Source organism: Culex pipiens, chromosome 3 (assembly GCF_016801865.2).
Source record: "Culex pipiens pallens isolate TS chromosome 3, TS_CPP_V2, whole genome shotgun sequence".
Taxonomy (NCBI): Eukaryota; Metazoa; Arthropoda; class Insecta; order Diptera; family Culicidae; genus Culex; species Culex pipiens.
The window spans coordinates 53,785,654-53,805,202 of NC_068939.1; the positions used below are offsets into that span (position 1 = coordinate 53,785,654).

The following is a 19,549-nucleotide window of genomic DNA, read 5'->3' on the forward strand; positions in this document are numbered from 1 at the left end:
CATGGTGGATGGCAGGGTGACCACTCGTTTGTAGTTTGACAATAATACTAATTTTGCAAATAATTTTTATGTCCATCGCCACTGATCAAAGTCGAGGGGGGGGGTATAAAAATAAAAAAAGTTTTAAAATTGAATTCACGAGCCATGGTTTCATTACTTAAATGAAAAAAATGTTTTAAAATACATTATACACCTGTCCAGTTGATTTGCAATCATTAGTTTATATAAAAAAAACTTTTTTTTCGCAGGAAAATAAAATTTTCGTCAATACTTAGGTAATTGACGAAAATTTTATTTTCCTGCGAAAAAAAAGTTTTTGCGGTGCTGTGCGTTGGAATTTCATAAAAATTAAAAATATTTTTAATCCAGCCAAAACATGCTTAATATGATTATCAATGCAGAAAAATGCATTTTAAATTGTTTTCAGTTGATTAAACTTCTATATTTATTAAAGTTTTGAAGTTTTATCAAACAATATTTTTTTGCTCCTTGATTTTTCGGACAAATTTAGCAGGGCGACCTCAACTTTGAAAAATATTTGCAACGGCCTAAACAAAAACAAAAAGATCATTTGAGCAATTCTCTACGAAATCGGCCGATTTCGAACATTTTAATTTTTTGTATTTTTTTATTTGGCTCAAACTTTGTGGGGGCCTTCTCTATGACCAAATAAGCTATTTTGTGTTATTGGTTCACCCATACAAGTCTCCATACAATTTTGGCAGCTGTCCATACAAAAATGGTACTGTAACTTTTGAGTGAATTTTCTGATCAATTTGGTGTCTTCGGCAAAGTTGTAGGTATTGTTGAGAAATATTGAGAAAAAAAAGGTACACGGGAAAAAATGCCGATTTTTTTATTAACTTTTTTTTACAAAAACTCAATTTGCCAAAATACATATTTTTTGAATTTTGAGATTATCCGCAACTTTTGAAAATTACATTGATTTTTGAAAAAAAAATAAATTTCATACAACCAAAATTTTACGTAATTTTTATGTAAAATTGAATAAGCAATCAAAAAGTACCTAAAAAAAATATTTTCAAAAATTTTGAATCATGACTGACATTTCAAAAAGGCCAAACATTCAATATGACGCCCTTTTCAAATGTTAGTCTTGATTCAAAAAATCTAAAAATATTGTTTTTCGAAAAGCTGAAAAAAACCCGAATGTTATATTTTAACATTGAAATCTGACCATTAGTTGCTGAGATATCGGTATAAGAAAATGGTGGGTTTTTTGGGTAAGACTTAAAAAACACCAATTTTCTTGTTATTAACTAGAGGTGGGCAAAAAAAGAGCGAGCCGCTCAAAGAGCCAGTTCACTAAAAAGAGCGAACGAACCGTGGCTCAGGAAAAAAGAACCGCGGTTCTTTTTAAACTTCGGTCTTTTGAAAGAACCGTTTCAAGATGGCATGATTTATGCTATAAATATAATTTATTGAATTAAAAAAAATAGTTTTAAATTTGTTTTTGAGAATTGAAAATGCAATTTCAAATATTTCAATGCTAATAAAAATTTATCTCAAAAGTTAATGATTGTCTAAACAAAATGAAAAAAAAAAATCATTGTACAACTGATTGTACACTAAAGTATTACCAGAATACAAATTGCATTATTTGTAAAATATTACCAAAAATCTACTTAATAGTTTAGAGATTTTTGAAAAAAAAAATCCTTTTGTCCGATTAAACTTAAGCGTTTATTTAACGATTAAATCAGAATTTAGAAAAGAGTTCACAAAATATTTTCTTCAAATAACACATCACCATTAGTTTAATTCTTGCAGAAATAAACGCAATTAAAACAATTTTTCCAGCATCCTAGATTTAAGTTTGGATGCCATTCAATTACTCGAATGTTTAGGTTCGAGTAGAAATCTTGACAAAGAGACCACCAAGACTTATGATTTCCAAGGGCATCTTCTCGTTTTCAGTTTTAATTTGTTTTATCAAATAATTTATAAAAGTCCAATGTGTGAGCGGTTTTGCCCACCTCTATTTTTAACCCTTTGCATGGCAATATCTCAGCAACTAAAGGTCGTATCAACAAAGTCCGAAAAAGCCAAAAATAAAGAATTTTCTCAGTTCTTCAAAAATATGTTTTTCAAAAATGGGCAAACATGGGCATTTTTTTTTTTAAATCAATAACTGCGACTATTTTGAAAAAATTCGCAATTCGCAATTTTCAGTGTAAGAACGGGCCTTGACCGATCTTATGCACTAGGTTCCCGACGAACACACACTGCCCTTACACCTACATCTCACCCTTGCTCTGAGTCAGTACGAGCAGCACGCTAGAACACGCTTTGAGTGTTCGTGCCAGGCATGCACACCTTCTTTTCCGGTTACGCATTTTAACTCGGCCGGGGGTGGTACATTACGTAGGGTTTGATGTAAGTATAAGCGCCTAACCATTTATAGTGTGCCTATCAACTTTCATTAAAGCAAAAACTGTTTTATTTTTAGTTTGAATTCAAAAACTTATTGTTATTTACTGTGTTTTGTTTTCTCCTGAAATCTTTCCTAGTGTTGAGTCGTGTTTTTATGTTGCTATTTCTTTTGTCGCGGTGTTTTGTTACAACTTTTGGTCCTAAGCATTTTATAAAAGTTTTTCAAAAGTACAATAGTAATATTTGTGTTAATTCTTTGATCACTCCAAAAATTGAGTAAGGGCTCGAACCTCATTTGTTTGAAGAAAAGGGTGAAGATTGAAAACAATGGACAGTGAAAGAAATATACTATTTGAAGAATCAATAGTAAAAGAAAGATAGTAATTTATGAAGTAGATAAATAAATTAACAATAATTAATAAATAGAGGTAACAAACAAGCTTAGATTGTATTGAGGGCAATTTATAGGGCAAATGAAAAATTATTCAAATAGATAAATAAAGAAAAGGCAGATGATAACAAAATTGACATCGCTGCCAAATTAAGGGAAAGCAGAAAGTATGTTACAGCAGCATCAATTGGTAAAATAGAGTGAAAAAGCGTTGAGAAATAAGAGAATCAAATGAGTAAAATCGAAATCAAATGGAGGATAGTAAACAGAAGCCGCGTTAGAAAATCAGTGAAACAAAATAAACAGAAGATAGGTGGTAGCTGAGAATGAAGAGAAGAGAAACCCCGTTGTGCGATGTTTCAGGTACATCCACAGCAGTTGACTCAACATACTGCGAATCAAAACAATACCGTCTACAATCACAAATTACTTCCCTTTCCCACATTGTCGCGCCCCTTTCTTTTAGCCGTCTCGACTTTGACTTTGGTCAAAGGTTTACGATCCGTTTCCACAGGCCACCAGCTAGGTCATCATGAAAACCAAGCCAACGTGGAGGTAAGAAAATAGGACACTTGCAAGGATCCAGAGCTATACTGTCTTGATCAAGAATGATCTAACAGGACTACGGACGTAGTCAGTGACGCTCCTTCCAGGATGTTCCTCGCCTGAGCGTCAACTGAAGAGGTATCATCAGCATCATTCGCACTTGGCCTGCCCAACTGCGACTATTTTGAAAAAAGTTACCAAAAAATGACTATAACTTAAAAACGGTGCACTTTATCAAAATTTCACTCCAGTCCTTTTTTATTGCAAATTCAATTTTACATCAAAAAAATGAAAATGAAAATTTTTTGCGACAAATATTTCGATTTTTGAAAAAAAAAATTATTGATTAAAAAAATCATAACTCAGTCAAAGATTTTTTACCCATTCTGAAAATTTCTGAAAAATTGGCATTTGATGTCCTCTAAAACATATCAAAAAATTAAAAAAAAATAAAAATAGTGTTTTTTTTTTCATATCAAGTTTTAGTGACAAAAAGCGAAATTAAAAATCACCAAAAAATTTTTACCGCGTATAATTTTTTTTTAGTGTAGTCCATATCCATATTTACAACTTTGCCGAAGACACCAAATCGATCAAAAAATTCCTTCAAAAGATACAGATTTTTGAATTTTCACAAATCATTTTTGTATGGACAGCTGCCAAATTTGTATGGAAAATTACATGGACCATCTAATGATGCAAAATGGCTTCTTTGGGCATACAGAAGACACCAAAACAGTATCAGCCGGATTGAAAAATACAGAAAAAATCGAATGACCGAAATCTCAGAGAATTGCTCATGTACAGTATCGGAAAAAAAGTCATTGCTGAAAATTTAGTTTTCGTTGGACCTTAAATTTTTTTATACTGTTGATTGCAAAAAACTGGACCAGTATAAAATGCATTCAAAACAAATCATTCAAATGTTGAAACTATGGCATGTTGTTTAATTTTTTTTTTTTAATTTTTGCCTCCTCTCGACCAAGGGACAAAAACTTTAAAAAATATTTGCATCGGCCTTAGTCAACAATTCCTCAAATCCCAATAAGAACTGATTTAGAACAACAAGACTGCACACAAAATTCATATCTTTTGAAGATAATTTCTTATCGATTCGGGTTTCCAGGATTTGTTTCGAAGTATATTGATTTTTGCAGAAAATCAAAAATATGTTAATTCAAAGCTCATGAAAAATTATCTGATCTTTTCAAGAAAAAATATTTATAGAATATAACAGTACTTTTCCGCAGCTTTTTAAAAATATATTCAGAAAACTTTGCTATCAATATGTTTTAGGTCGGATTATCGAATCAAGATATTTTTCTTGTCTTTTTTTGATTGTCGAAGCATGATCGCTAAACTACTCTAAAGCGATTTAGAATTTTTAAATCCAAGGTGACGGCAAAAATGGCGGCAACGATATATTGAGAAAATACATTTGGCAATTGAATAGGCAATCAACCATTAAAATCATTTGCATTAAAAATACCATGAACCATTTTTTTTATGAACAGTCCTAATAATTGCCGAAGAAAACAAAATGATTAGAAATCAGATCAGAAAACTCCTTCCAAAAATACAGATTTTCGAAAAATTCACATATCCATTTTGTATGACACGCTCGCAAATGCAATTTTGTAATGTTACAGAATTTTTAATCTCGAAGTTTACTCCATCGGTTTTTTTATTACTCCAAATCTAGCCAGATATTATTACTATCAAGAAACTTTTGAATCAAATTTTAATTTAAGTATTTCCTAAATAACTCGAGTCAATTTGCCACCCTAAGTTTATCTTCAACGAAAGGAAATTCCGAGGTGACTAAATGTGTGAAAAGTCGTCGACAGTCACAACCGGCGAAGAAGAAAAACGATGGTGGCAGTGGAAAATGGCCAAATATGTCGCTGAAGACACCACACGGAGGCCAACGGTCGGTCCACCCTTTGATTTGCTCAAAACAATTGACGTTGGCTTATCTAGATGCATTTGAAATTAAATATAAATCTTGTAGAAAAATTTCTCAACCCGTAAGAAACCCCCCAAACGATGACTCAATCCCAGGTTGAGCTGCAACAAGCTTATTCAATTCGCATGTGTCTGGTTTGAACCTTTCTCCGCTACTGTAGTTAGACATTTTTGTAACGTTCAAAGAAAAACAAATGTTTCCCGCGGTTCACAGCGCTGGTGTAACGATGGTGATTAATACCAATCCATAACGCGGTGTTTACACCCACTACAAGCAGACCGTGCTTTGAACTTGAAACGTCCAAGTTATGAATGGCGGCTGTTCTAGAGGGGTGTTCCACTCATTTTTAAGATTTTACATTCCTCTTTTAGAAAACATTAAATTTGTTTAAAATTCAATCCTTTAAAATAAGAATTTTGAACTAAATTTGAAAAAATTGAAATAAAATAAATCACAGTTAAAAACAAAGTTATCGGATGCTGGCGTTAGTCACCCCAACAACCGACTGAAGACGACCTTGAACTGTTTCCTCAAATCATACGCTTTTCGTTCAGTCAGTGGCCGTTGGTCAATGGTCGATCGATCGTCTGAACTGTGGTGGTGTGGTGGGTAGCGCCGACAGGTCGAAGAATTTTCAGCTCTGCAGTGTACTTTTACCGTTCGACTGTTCACCAACTGTGAGCGATTGATGGGTGAGGCAGGGTTGAAGTTTAGGTTGCTTTCAAATGGAGTAATAAATTTTGCAGGTATTTGAATAGTAGTTATTTTTTTTTAAATAAAAGTTATGAAGTTATGTGATCAATATTGCAATTTTCAAATTTGGAAATCCCACCCTGCTCAAAAACCCCCCCAAAAATTTCCCTTTCTTCGCAACCATTCCGAGAACAAAATAAAAACCGGCGGCGCCAAGGTTGTACAGCTTCACTGTGGATGCAACTTGACAGAGGCGAGATTTTTCACACCCATGCAAGGCGGTTCAAAGTACGCACCCACGAACCCGGCTATTTTCGGGGAGGTGATCGACTGTCGGCAGTCCATTTTAAGACAAATCATGCCGTGTGCTGCAAAAAGTCGTTGAATGCAATTCTGTGGAGGTTTTTGGCGAACCAAAAAACTGTTTTGTGGTTTACTTTAAAACAAACAATTTGGAATTGTTTTTCGCACCTTTGAGCAAATTCCAAGAAAACGTTTTGAAAGTGAGCAGATTGTTGGGAAATGCAAAACATAAAGCAGAAATCTTTTTCCCCTGGTAAACGCTCCAATCTCGAGAGTTAAAAGTGTAAACTGGTCAGGTTAGCTGAACCCATGGAGAGCGGTACACTTTGTGAAATTGATTTATTGGACACATAAATTTATCGCTTTTGAAGAGGCCATTCTTGCATTGGACTTAGCTTAAGGCATTCCGAGCTAGGTTTATTTGAATTGTGGACCAAACGAGGTAATTGATACTTGTTATTCACTTTCGCTAGATTGCTTGTGTATTAACGTAGATTAGGGCAGGTTATGATAGTTTAATTTAAAAGAAATTTGTTCAGGATTCGTTAATTTTTTCTTGTTTCTTGTTTCTTGTTTCTTGTTTCTTGTTTCTTGTTTCTTGTTTCTTGTTTCTTGTTTCTTGTTTCTTGTTTCTTGTTTCTTGTTTCTTGTTTCTTGTTTCTTGTTTCTTGTTTCTTGTTTCTTGTTTCTTGTTTCTTGTTTCTTGTTTCTTGTTTCTTGTTTCTTGTTTCTTGTTTCTTGTTTCTTGTTTCTTGTTTCTTGTTTCTTGTTTCTTGTTTCTTGTTTCTTGTTTCTTGTTTCTTGTTTCTTGTTTCTTGTTTCTTGTTTCTTGTTTCTTGTTTCTTGTTTCTTGTTTCTTGTTTCTTGTTTCTTGTTTCTTGTTTCTTGTTTCTTGTTTCTTGTTTCTTGTTTCTTGTTTCTTGTTTCTTGTTTCTTGTTTCTTGTTTCTTGTTTCTTGTTTCTTGTTTCTTGTTTCTTGTTTCTTGTTTCTTGTTTCTTGTTTCTTGTTTCTTGTTTCTTGTTTCTTGTTTCTTGTTTCTTGTTTCTTGTTTCTTGTTTCTTGTTTCTTGTTTCTTGTTTCTTGTTTCTTGTTTCTTGTTTCTTGTTTCTTGTTTCTTGTTTCTTGTTTCTTGTTTCTTGTTTCTTGTTTCTTGTTTCTTGTTTCTTGTTTCTTGTTTCTTGTTTCTTGTTTTTAAATATATTTGACGCAGCGCAAAACAGATTGATACAAAGCAAATACTTTTTTAAACCAAGAAAGAAAAAAACTTTAAATTTCCACTCTAGGAAATTATTTGAATAAAGCATATAAAGAAACACTTTCAACTTGAGCTGACTAAGCTTGGAGATCCCAACGGCTGAATGCACGCTTTGTATGACCCCCACGACTGTGCCGGCCGCAAATCTGTTTTAGTTTAAATGATTTAATTTAAATTGTTTTTAACTGCGTTTAGCGGGGCGCGCACAACCATTTAGCGCGAAAGCAAAACTAGTGTGGGAGAAAGATGCTGCCGACGGCGCAGAATTGCCTTTGCGGAGTGCTTAATTACCAACTAGTTAGGTGGGCTTGTTATGCGCCAGCCGCAAGGTTTGACTTTTCTAGTTGACAAGATTTTTTCTAATATTTTTTGAAAATTTCTTTTATTTCAAATTCAACAGAAATAACATTTTCAACAAACTTTCCATTTCCCAGTCACATCATCGTCACTACCCCCCACTTCATGGGAGACTGAATCACGTCCTTTCACCCAATAAAGTTGTAATGAAAACATCATGCCACCGTCTGAGCCGTTAGTTCACAGTTTGCATTAAACTGCACGAGGAATTGCATCCAATAAACCACCAACCGTCTGGAATGGCCCCCCGTCTCGTGCCAAGTGGAAGTAAATCTAGTCCGTCCATAAGACACATTCACATGCACTCACGCCACGGCCACGTTCAGCACTTTGCAATCAATTAACAACTCGACGAGATTGACTCGTCACTTCCTCGAACGGGAAGTTTTCAGTTGGGGATTTGAAGCAGGAGTGTTCAAATTTAGGGGTTTTATAAGATTGAGGGTTTTTTATTCTTGATTTTTCACGGCCCAGATGCAGGTTTAAATCAAAAAAGGGATACTATAACTTTGGAAAAATATGTTGTATAAACAATTGACATTTTTTTCATTTGTCAACTGCCAGATATTTCCAAAAATGTTTTTTAAGTGCTCAAAAAAGCTCCAAATTTTGCTTCATTTGCAATATGTTCACAAAATTCCTTCTAGAAGTTGTTTTGAACAGTACCCTGCACGTGTTGATACTATTTGGTAACAATTTTCCTATTCCATGTTAAGTTATGAAAATCATCATTAATCAATGATTGTCAGTTGGGAAGTCAATGATTGTTTCATGAAATTATATAAATTTCAATACTTATTTCATTTCTATCAAAAATTCTTTCAAGGCCTTCAAAAAGGGTACATCCGACAAATGTGAATTAATTTTGATGCAAAAATTCGTAAAATTGGACTAAATACACAGAATTTTAAAGCAATGATCAAATTTTTTCACCTTAAGGGATTTTCTGATCGATTTGGTGCCTTCGGCAATGTTGTAAGTTATGATTAGTACTATTCTGAAAAAAAGTTTCGCGGAAAAATAAAGTCATGTTTGAAATTAATTTTTTATCACAATAACTCGATTTTGTCAAATTTACCTCCTTCAACTTTTGGATCATTTTGTATATATTTAGGTAGACAAAAAGTGCCAATTTAGAGTTACAGGGTATAACGGACTTTAAGTATTTCGTCAAGTTATAAGGCATTTTATTGCAAATTTTATTTCAAGGGTTTGTCCCCCTCCCTTAAAATTTCCTCAAATAATCAAGGAGCAAAAACAAATAACTGAAATTACTATTAAGAAAAGATAGACAACAGTTTTGTTTTTTTGAAATTCTTGCACCAATTTTTAAGTTGCTGAGTTATGAGAATTAACACGAAAAATCAGGATTTTCATTCAACCTTTTGAAAAAAAAAATTTTATTATTTTTTAAATCAGGACTAAAACTTCAAAAGGACCTTATAGAATTAGTTGGCCCTTGCAAGAAGTAAGTCATGATTTTGAAAATCTAAAGTAACGTCATGATTCGAATTCCCGGACGCTTCGAAACCCGGACACTTCATCTTGTTTTATCAATTATTTGGATATAAGTTCGCATTATGAATGTCAAATCTGTGTTATTTGATGAATTCCAACACCAACTTTCAGTTAAAGTTTGTTTGAACGCTGTATTTAATGCCAAAACAATTAAATACAATAAAATTATAAGTTTACCAAAAATGCGTAATATTTCACGTGAAATATTTCATAGGCGTTCGAAGCACCGGAAAGGCAAAGCAGAAATTTATGGTTTTGATTTCCTTAAATTCTAGCAAATTTTTATATAAAATATCAATTGTTTCGATGTTAACAGCTTATTTGAGACCTGAAGAATGCCATTCACTAACATTTCAGTCCAAATTTGTGCGATTCATTGACAAAAACGAGTGTCCGGAATTCGAAGCAAAAGTGTCCGGATTTCGAATCAGCTTTTAACAGTGTCCGGGATTCGAAGCACAACAAGTCATTTTAATTTTCAAATTCTGATGAAAAATTGTTAGAAAAGACATATTTTGCATGCATTCTCTTAAAATTGACTGTTTATACTAAATCCTGATGATATTTCTACATTTCCAACTTATTACATGATTTTTTGCCAGCTATAACAAAAATGATATGCTACTAAGTGTCCGGATTTCGAATCATGACGTTATGTTTTTCAAATGTTTTTGAAAATTTCAAGCGAGTTTCACTTTTAGACGTAATATCAATAGTTTCCAAAATATCATCGATTGAAAATTGAAGGCCGAATGGATAGCGTTTGAAAAACAAACTTTTCGTAATTCAAATTCTTTACATGTGTCAGTAATCAAAAGTTGGATAATCTATTCAAATAAATTTTTATTTCTAGAAATGAACGAAGATGATACTTAATAAAAATAATAAAACAGGACATTTTTTCAGAAAATTTCAACTCGAAAATTTCATTGACTTAAAACCGGTGCATTTTATCGAAAATTCACAAAATTATTTTTTGATTCCATTTAAAATTGAAATCAAAACATATTTTTTTAATTTATTGATCGGAGTGAAATTTTGTTACTTTTCCAAATTTTTTTTTTCCAATAATAACTTTGATTTGTAAAATACTTGCTTCGATTGGCAACATTTTTCAATATCAAATTTCACCAATTTCAAGTTATATGCAACTAATAATTATTTTTTATGTAGAATCGACATTATGGCGTCATCCATAAAGTATGTCACGCAAAAATCGGCAAAAATTAACTCCCCCTCCCCCCTATGTCACACTTTGTCACACAAAGTTGAACCTCCCCCCCCCCCTCTTAAAGTACGTCACATTATGCCAGACCACCCCTCGCCTTTTATATGATGTTTTTTATAGTTTTTATTTCTTTAAACTCTCAAAATTTTGATATTTTTGCCAATTTTAACAGGAAAAAAAATAATTTGTCTAATTGTTAGAACAAACATTGCGATATAAAAACAGTTTTGTATCTTTTAAAAAATAGAAGCCCTGGTATAAGATTCAAGTATTAATATGTTCAAACCATTTATAGCAGTTTTCTTATGAACACCCTGCTATCAAAGCATTTATTTTTATCGAGCTAAAATATGTAAAATATTGAAGTTCCAGCTGAATAAAACAAAATAGACTATATAATAAATTGTAATGTGATAGTTCTGAATAAAAGTATGCAAACAATTTTAGAAAAGAGGATTAAATTTAATTGTGTACATTTCGAATAAATATTATGCAATCATAAAAAAACCTAGTGTGACGTCACAGTCCCGCAAACCCCCCCTCCCCCCATCGTCACATCTTGTCACACCTACGGTAACCCCCCCTACCCCCCTAAGAGCGTACGTACTTTATGGATGACGCCTATCATATTTGTTTGAAAAAATGAAAAAAAAACATAAAAAACCATCCATAAACCACGTAGATTTGTATTTATTCTAACCCCCCTCCCTACTCTCGTTTTTGTAAGAAGCGTGGACAATCTCAAACCCTGCAAAAAAAACTGAAATTTTAAAATGATAATTTTTGTTTTTAGTGAAAAAATACCCTCAATTCTTAAAAGCTTTGGTAAGAAGATTAAATTGTCCCAATTTTTTTCAGTTTAGTTACGAAAATGGCAAAGATTAGAGAAAATATTTTTGTATTTTTTCGATGAAAGATACATTTTTCCGGAATTTGAGTATGTATCAAATCGAGCACCCGATTTGACATAAAAGTTTCTTGGATACCAAAATTCCAAATTACACCATTTCGGGCTGCAAATTATTTTTAAACACGTATTTTTCGCTCTTCCGTCACGAATTATCGAAAAATGGACCTCGGATTCGTGAGAAGGGATTAAAATTACCTCTTAGTTTCTACAAATACTGATATAAAGGTACTTCAAATGTCCGACTAACAAATAATCTTTCTAAAGTTAAAATTTTGCTGTATTATAAGAACGAAAAATTGATAAAAAATCAGCGGTTCCAGATAAATTTTAAAATAAAGCATTATAAGTTCTAATCGATTCCCCTAACATTGATTTAACGGTGCACATCAACCGAAGCTTTTGCACCTAGATTAACGTTACAGACATTTTAGTATCTTCAAAACTACGGGAACTATCGATATATTTTTTTATTCATCCCCTAAACTACTATTTCCATAAAGATTTGCAACAAAATTTGTAATTTTTTATAAATAAATTATTTCAGGATTGGGGCAGTTAGTTCAACAGTTTTAGAATAAGAAAACAACAACTTCCTTGGTTGCTGTGTACCCTTTTAAGATATTTTTTTATTGACCACCTCTGGATAACCTGATACTGCACTCCGAACATCTGCTGACCAGCAGACCTCAGCCAGAGTGCACACCTCGCATAAACTGACCGGTGAAAATATAATTTACAACTCATGCCACATCTAGCGCTCGCGCGATGCTGTATTTGTTTTAGAAAGTGCCCGTTACGACGCGTTTTGGATTTTCTTACCTTCAAATTGCCGCCGCCGCCGCCGCCACAGGTGAAAGAGGACCTCGCGGCGCCGCCACGTGCATCAACGGCCCCCGACCTGCTCCTGCCTCCAGGGACGACGACCTGTGTGCGCAAATTAGACAGAAAGAAAGGTGGTAAAACAAGAGATTTTAAACTAGTTTGGAGTTGAGCTTGGGCCTAATTAAATCATTTTTATTGCCACTAATGGGATTTGCGCGGAAGGGAGATTTGCAACAAATTTGCAACGAAAAAGGCCTTGATTGCAGCTATTGGCAGGACGATAAGTCAAGTCGGAAATCGCGGGCGGAACGCCCACGCTAAGGTTCCAGACACAAGGTACCAGGTGTGCATGGTGAGTACCACGCTGGACATGCTTTCCGGGCCACACTAAATTTATTGAGTTGTTGGACATCGTTGAGCGGGTTGGATTCAATTTACTTTCTTGCCCTGAAGGGTAGTACATTGGAGATTTAATCGAGAGGTACTATTTACGAGTTGATCTGTTATACTTGTAGCTATCGGTGTCCTGAACCTTGTTGATACTTAAGGAGTTCATAAGCTTTTCTTAGATATTAAATCAAAATCCTCCAAACAGCTGACGTTTTCACCTTGGCGACCACACTGAGTCCGAGTCGCGACTTCCGGTGTCCAGGCGTATCGGATTTCAGGTGGGCCAAACACCTCGTCGCGCGTTGAGGAATACTCAAGGTCACCCGTTTTGGACGTCCATTTGGCTTATCGATTTCAGGCTTATCTTTCGCGCCGCAGCATTGTCAACGTACTTTGACTGTGAACGTCATATTTTGGCGGGGTGTTATTACGCAAACACCTTGGCTGAGGTTTGTAATCGACGGGATATATTTTGGGTAAATGCACAAGCTCAGCTTGTCTTTCCCGAGCAGATTTGTGGCGGGTTTTATCTTTTGGAAACAAAAATCTACTAATAATGTACAGCAAAATACTAGCCAGCTTAGTCAGCTGATAAGATATTGAAGGAATCGTCGCCGAGGCTGACATTGAAGCTCATCCGCGTGTGGTTAAGCGTTTTGTAGAGCGTCTAATTAGTACAGGTGTAGTAGCTCTAACTACCCAGAACGAGCTCTATTGTTCCAGAATAAGGGGTTTTTCAGCTTCCCAGCATCAGCCACCGCTCCTCTCATCATCACCCCTAATGAATGGGTGTGAAATGTGATCTCAAGGTGGGTTCATAATGAACATCTCAGGCGCCTAGCTTCGAGTGGTCGGGAAAAACTTCCGATGTGACGTCTGGTTACCCAACCTCCACTTCCAAGCAAACAAACAAAAACGGCTACAAACAGTGACGACCGAGGAGACGTCCGAGCTCTAGGATGACAACCGCGCGCGCGGTAAACCATGACAGCTAATTATGGCTATTAGCAATTTAGACGATCCGGACGAAACTGAACACCGCTGCTGCTGAGCAATTCTCTACGAAATCGGTCTTTTTTCTTCAATTTTAATTTTTGTATTTTTTAATCCGGCTGAAACTTTTTTGGTGCCTTCGGTATGCCCAAAGAAGCCATTTTGCATCATTAGTTTGTCCATATAATTTTCCATACAAATTCGGCAGCTGTCCATACAAAAATGATGTATGAAAATTCAAAAATCTGTATCTTTTGAAGGAATTTTTTGATCGATTTGGTGTCTTCGGCAAAGTTGTAGGTATGGATACGGACTACACTGGAAAAAATAATACACGGTAAAAAAAATTTGGTGATTTTTTTATTTAACTTTTTATCACTAAAACTTGATTTACAAAAAAACACTATTTTTAATTTTTTTTATTTTTTGATATGTTTTAGAAGACATAAAATGCCAACTTTTCAGAAATTTCCAGGTTGTGCAAAAAATCACTGACCGAGTTATGAATTTTTTAATCAATACTGATTTTTTCAAAAAATCGAAATTTTGGTCGTAAAAATTTTTCAACTTCATTTTTTGATGTAAAATCAAATTTGCAATCAAAAAGTACTTTACTAAAATTTTGATAAAGTGCACCGTTTTCAAGTTATAGCCATATTTAAGTGACTTTTTTGAAAATAGTCGCAGTTTTTCATTTTTTTAAATTAGTGCACATGTTTGCCCAGTTTTGAAAAAAATATTTTTGAAAAGCTGAGAAAATTCTCTATATTTTGCTTATTCGGACTATGTTGATACGACCTTTAGTTGCTGAGATATTGCAATGCAAAGGTTTAAAAACAGGAAAATTGATGTTTTCTAAGTTTCACCCAAACAACCCACCATTTTCTATCGTCAATATCTCAGCAACTAATGGTCCGATTTTCAATGTTAATATATGAAACAATTGTGAAATTTTCCGATCTTTTCGAAAAAAATATTTTTGGAATTTTCAAATCAAGACAAACATTTTAAAAGGGCGTAATATTGAATGTTTGGCCTTTGTGAAATGTTAGTCTTGATTTGAAAATTCCAAAAATATTTTTTTCGAAAAGATCGGAAAATTTCACAATTGTTTCATATATTAACATTGAAAATCGGACCATTAGTTGCTGAGATATTGACGATAGAAAATGGTGGGTTGTTTGGGTGAAACTTAGAAAACATCAATTTTCCTGTTTTTAAACCTTTGCATTGCAATATCTCAGCAACTAAAGGTCGTATCAACAAAGTCCAAATAAGCAAAATATAGAGAATTTTCTCAGCTTTTCAAAAATATTTTTTTCAAAACTGGGCAAACATGTGCACTAATTTAAAAAAATGAAAAACTGCGACTATTTTCAAAAAAGTCACTTAAATATGGCTATAACTTGAAAACGGTGCACTTTATCAAAATTTTAGTAAAGTACTTTTTGATTGCAAATTTGATTTTACATCGAAAAATGAAGTTGAAAAATTTTTACGACCAAAATTTCGATTTTTTGAAAAAATCAGTATTGATTAAAAAATTCATAACTCGGTCAGTGATTTTTTGCACAACCTGGAAATTTCTGAAAAGTTGGCATTTTATGCCTTCTAAAACATATCAAAAAATAAAAAAAATTAAAAATAGTGTTTTTTTGTAAATCAAGTTTTAGTGATAAAAAGTTAAATAAAAAAATCACCAAATTTTTTTTACCGTGTATTATTTTTTTCCAGTGTAGTCCGTATCCATACCTACAACTTTGCCGAAGACACCAAATCGATCAAAAAATTCCTTCAAAAGATACTGATTTTTGAATTTTCATACATCATTTTTGTATGAACAGCTGCCGAATTTGTATGGAAAATTATATGGACAAACTAATGATGCAAAATGGCTTCTTTGGGCATACCGAAGGCACCAAAAAAGTTTCAGTCGGATTAAAAAATACAAAAAAAATCGAATGACCGAAATCCTAGAGAACTGCTCTGCTGCAGCATGGTTACGAGATCGGATTGCAACCGTGTGACGGGTTGACCACACGATAGAGCTGCTAGCCGGATAGAGCTGCTTGCAGGATTGATGGAATTCTACCTGTATATTTCTGCAAAATTCTCAAACCACAAGAAGCTCGACCTTGTACGAACAAACCGCTGCTGACAGATGTTTGTCCAATTCCGTCAGACGAGAAAAACCCGCGCGATGGTTCACGGTCACGACGCGTTTTCCGCGTTGAACGAAAAGAAAATCGAGGCCAAGTTCTGTTTTTCCACTTACCTCTGCGTTGCGCCGTCATGCTTGCATAAGATGGCACTTCCATTGACAGGCCACCAGGAGGCAAACGAAGTCGAGGAAAATTTAAATATATTTCGTTGTTTATTTTTCGCACTTGTTCATTTGGGTAAGCAGTGCAAAAGAAAAAAAACCTGGGGAAAGAAGTCTACGAAAACAGAAGCACCACTTGTTTTTCGGTTTGAAAGTGCTTCCCTCGTTTGGCTTTGCTTGAGTTTCCCAGATATCGTAATGAGCCAATTAATTTGGTTGAGCAATAAAATTATTCGATTGCAGTGGAAAAGGTTTTTGATTATTTTTCATTTCTTCTGGATTTCTTTTTTTTTCGATAAGTTTTTGCTATCTACACTGTCGAAAGGATAACATCATACGAAAAAAGAACTTCTTAATTATTTGAATCACTTTCACGTATAGTGAGGGGAGGTCATCAATGAGACACAGGGACAATCCCATGCAAAGTTATTCATAAATGTTTGATTCTGATGTGTAAAAGTAAATTATGGACAAAAATTACTTTTTTGCTCGTTGGCTGCCATTAGCATTAAAACTAATATTTCTTCAGATTTCTTTCTACGTTCAATAGGAAATGAGTTTGGCTACAATGTCTTTTCATTAAGTTTGACCAAAATTAAGAATATGCCCAGAATCCAGGGCTGTCTGATTGTTCCACCCTTTGGTTTTTTCTTCACTAAACTTTTCAAAATCTATGAAAATCTTTAAAAACTTGAATTGGAAGTGATTTTTGGCATATTAATTGAGTTTTATTCAACCAAAAAAATATAAAGTTGTTAAGTATAAATACATGGATTTTACACAATTTAAATACGTTTTACTTGGAAAAATTGCTTTAAAATGTTCAAGGCAAGTCACCTACAGTAGAACAATAGAAAACATGACGTTTTACTAGAAAACAATTGATTTTCGTAGAGTGTCTCATTGTTCCCCAGCTGTCTCATTTTTCCTGCCAAGTGCGTCTACAATGAGACAGTTGAATAACTCTGGCTATAGCCTTAACATCGATCTCATATTTTGGTCAATGTTAGAACAAATTAAAAGAAAGAAAATGCAACAATAAGCTCATTACAACATGCTGATGAAAACAAACCAAAAATCTTTGAAATTTAAAACCAAAAGTGTCTCATTTAAGACTACCTTACCCTTCTCGCGAAATATACAAAACAACTGGCAGCACTGAGTTTTAAGCTTCTGGAATGCAATCGGATTTTGGAACCTGGTCTGAAATCCAACTTATAGCAGAATATTGTTACCAGGGGCTGTGGAGTCGGAGTCGGAGTCGGAGCCGGAGTCGGTGGAGTCTAGCCTTTTGGGAAGCCTGGAGTTGGAGTCGGAGTCGGAGTCGGAGTCAGAACCGAAGTCGGCTAAATTTTATTAGCTGGAGTCGGAGTCGGAGTCGGAGCCGAAAATTTCGGATCACCCGGAGTTGGAGTCGGAGTCGGAGTAATCTTAAATTCAACAAAAATTATGTTTATTTTTTATTTTTCAGTATTATGCTATATTCATTTTTTTCAAGTTTCATGCGCTGCGTTGCCATTTTTTTTTAGAGATCACTAAATGATAATCAGCTCTTACCCAGGTATGTAGTATCATCATAACTAAAAAAAAAACAATATTGGTTTTGTAGTCAGAAATATTTAATTGATTTTTGATTACCTCCTTTTGCCAATATTTATAAACCCTTTAAACTCAAATTTTACAACATTTAATCTAGTTCTTTCTGAAAAAAAGTACACACACAGTCATCTTATACCCTGATAGTGAATGTCTTGGTGGTTTTAAGTAAATCAATGTTCAGGAAAAAATTTACGAGGTACATAAAAAAATATAAATAATAATCACTATTTATGGAAATCGAAAACGCAAAAAAAACACTGACAGGATAACTCTTCCAACAAATATTCAACGATTATAACAATCTATTACTTGGAACTATGCGCATTTGTTTATAACTTTGTACAAAAAATTAAAAGTGTCTGAGAATGTTGATCCTTAGGCAAACTATTTTGATATTGTTGCAAATTATCGTTGAACAAATCTCAAGATTTCAGGATAGGACAGGATTTCAAGATTTAAAAAATATCCGTGACCTAGAAAATATTTATCCTTTGAATTTTTTCAGTTTTTCATATTTTCATGGAGGCGCACGACCATTCATAAAGCTTTGTTTTTGGTGAAGATGCACGAAGTATCGCGCGCCTCCTTTTAAATATATAAAAAAAAGTTATAAATTCAAATAAATCCAAAACTCCGAGGTAAAATATTTTCTAGGGCACGGTTTTTTTTTAAAAGGATCCCTTAAGCGTCCTTACCACGATGTTTTTTTTTAAATATTGATTTTTATTAATCATCTTCTTCAGCCTTGGCGTGATGTCCATTGCGTTTTAAAAATTTCAATGGAGCTTTAAAAAATAGTCTCGTTTAAAATTATTATTTAAAAATACATACTACTATGATAGTAACGGTGCTTCTTAAAAATGTCAACTTAAAAGTGAGCCAATTGAATTTACATGTTAAATCAATCATTAAGGCCAGCCTTCTTTCAATGATCATTAAAAAATAAAAATTTAATATTTTAGCTTTTAATCAATTTAATGAAAATTTGAGGTTAAGTAAATTTACTTACCAAACTGTTCTTCTGAAAATGCCTTCAAAACTGGCGTTTTTTTATTTCTGTTTCAATAACATCTGAAACCTGTAAAACTAGAAACTTTTTTTCCGGTTTTTTTTTTTCACTTAAAGAGTTTTTAAATAATCCTATTTATCAATGTTTTCGAAATAATAGTAAACCAATTTTTAAAATATTTAAAAATATATGGAGTCGGAGTCGGAGTCGGAGCCAACCATTTTTTGAAAGCTGGAGTCGGAGTCGGAGTCGGAGTCGGCTAGAGTTGGTGGGCCGGAGTTGTAGTCGGAGTTGGCGTCGGTTGGATCTGAAAGCCGGAACCGGAGTCGGAGTCAGAGTTGACTAATCCCAGAAAGCCGGAGTCGGAGTCGATTGAAATATGACCCGACTCCGCAGCCCTGCAAACAACACACCAAACCAAACCTGCTCCGGTGGAACCGCTGGCGGCGGTTGGACTCGCAATCCAAAGGTCGTCAGTTCGAACCCTGGAGTAGAAGGTTCCTTGGAGTAAAAATAGGTTTGGGTGCTCTCCCCATTCAAGCCTTTGGAATGCTAGGTTCGAGCAGAAACTTGCAATAGAGACCACAAAAGACCCGCGGGTTGTGAAAGTGGATGGTTTGATTTTTATTTCTCCATGGCTCAAAAGTTGCGGGTTTCGTCCCTAAAATATTTCGAAAAATCTAGGAAATATGGATTTTGGGAAATTGAGTTGATGTAAAAAAAAGTTGATCTAAAAAAAATATATTTTTTCTTGTACCTATTTTTTCCTAAATAGTCCTCATCAATACCTAGAATTTTGCCGGAGACATGTGATGTCAATTATTGTAAACTTCAGATTCGACGTAAACGGT

At 34.1% G+C, this 19,549-nt stretch overlaps 1 protein-coding gene across 2 annotated transcripts in view; it reads right to left on the bottom strand.

Moving 5' to 3' along the window:
- LOC120430654 (protein windpipe) overlaps window positions 1-19,549 on the bottom strand; it is a 62,228-nt gene that overhangs the window by 18,226 nt on the left and 24,453 nt on the right. Inside the window, exon 2 of one of the 2 annotated variants that reach the window (XM_052709344.1) lies at window positions 12,382-12,486. The exons of the other annotated variant lie outside the window; for it this stretch is intronic. The gene's annotated coding sequence lies outside the window, so the exon portion shown is untranslated. The remainder of the gene's footprint in view (window positions 1-12,381; window positions 12,487-19,549) is intronic. 2 annotated transcript variants of the gene reach the window in all.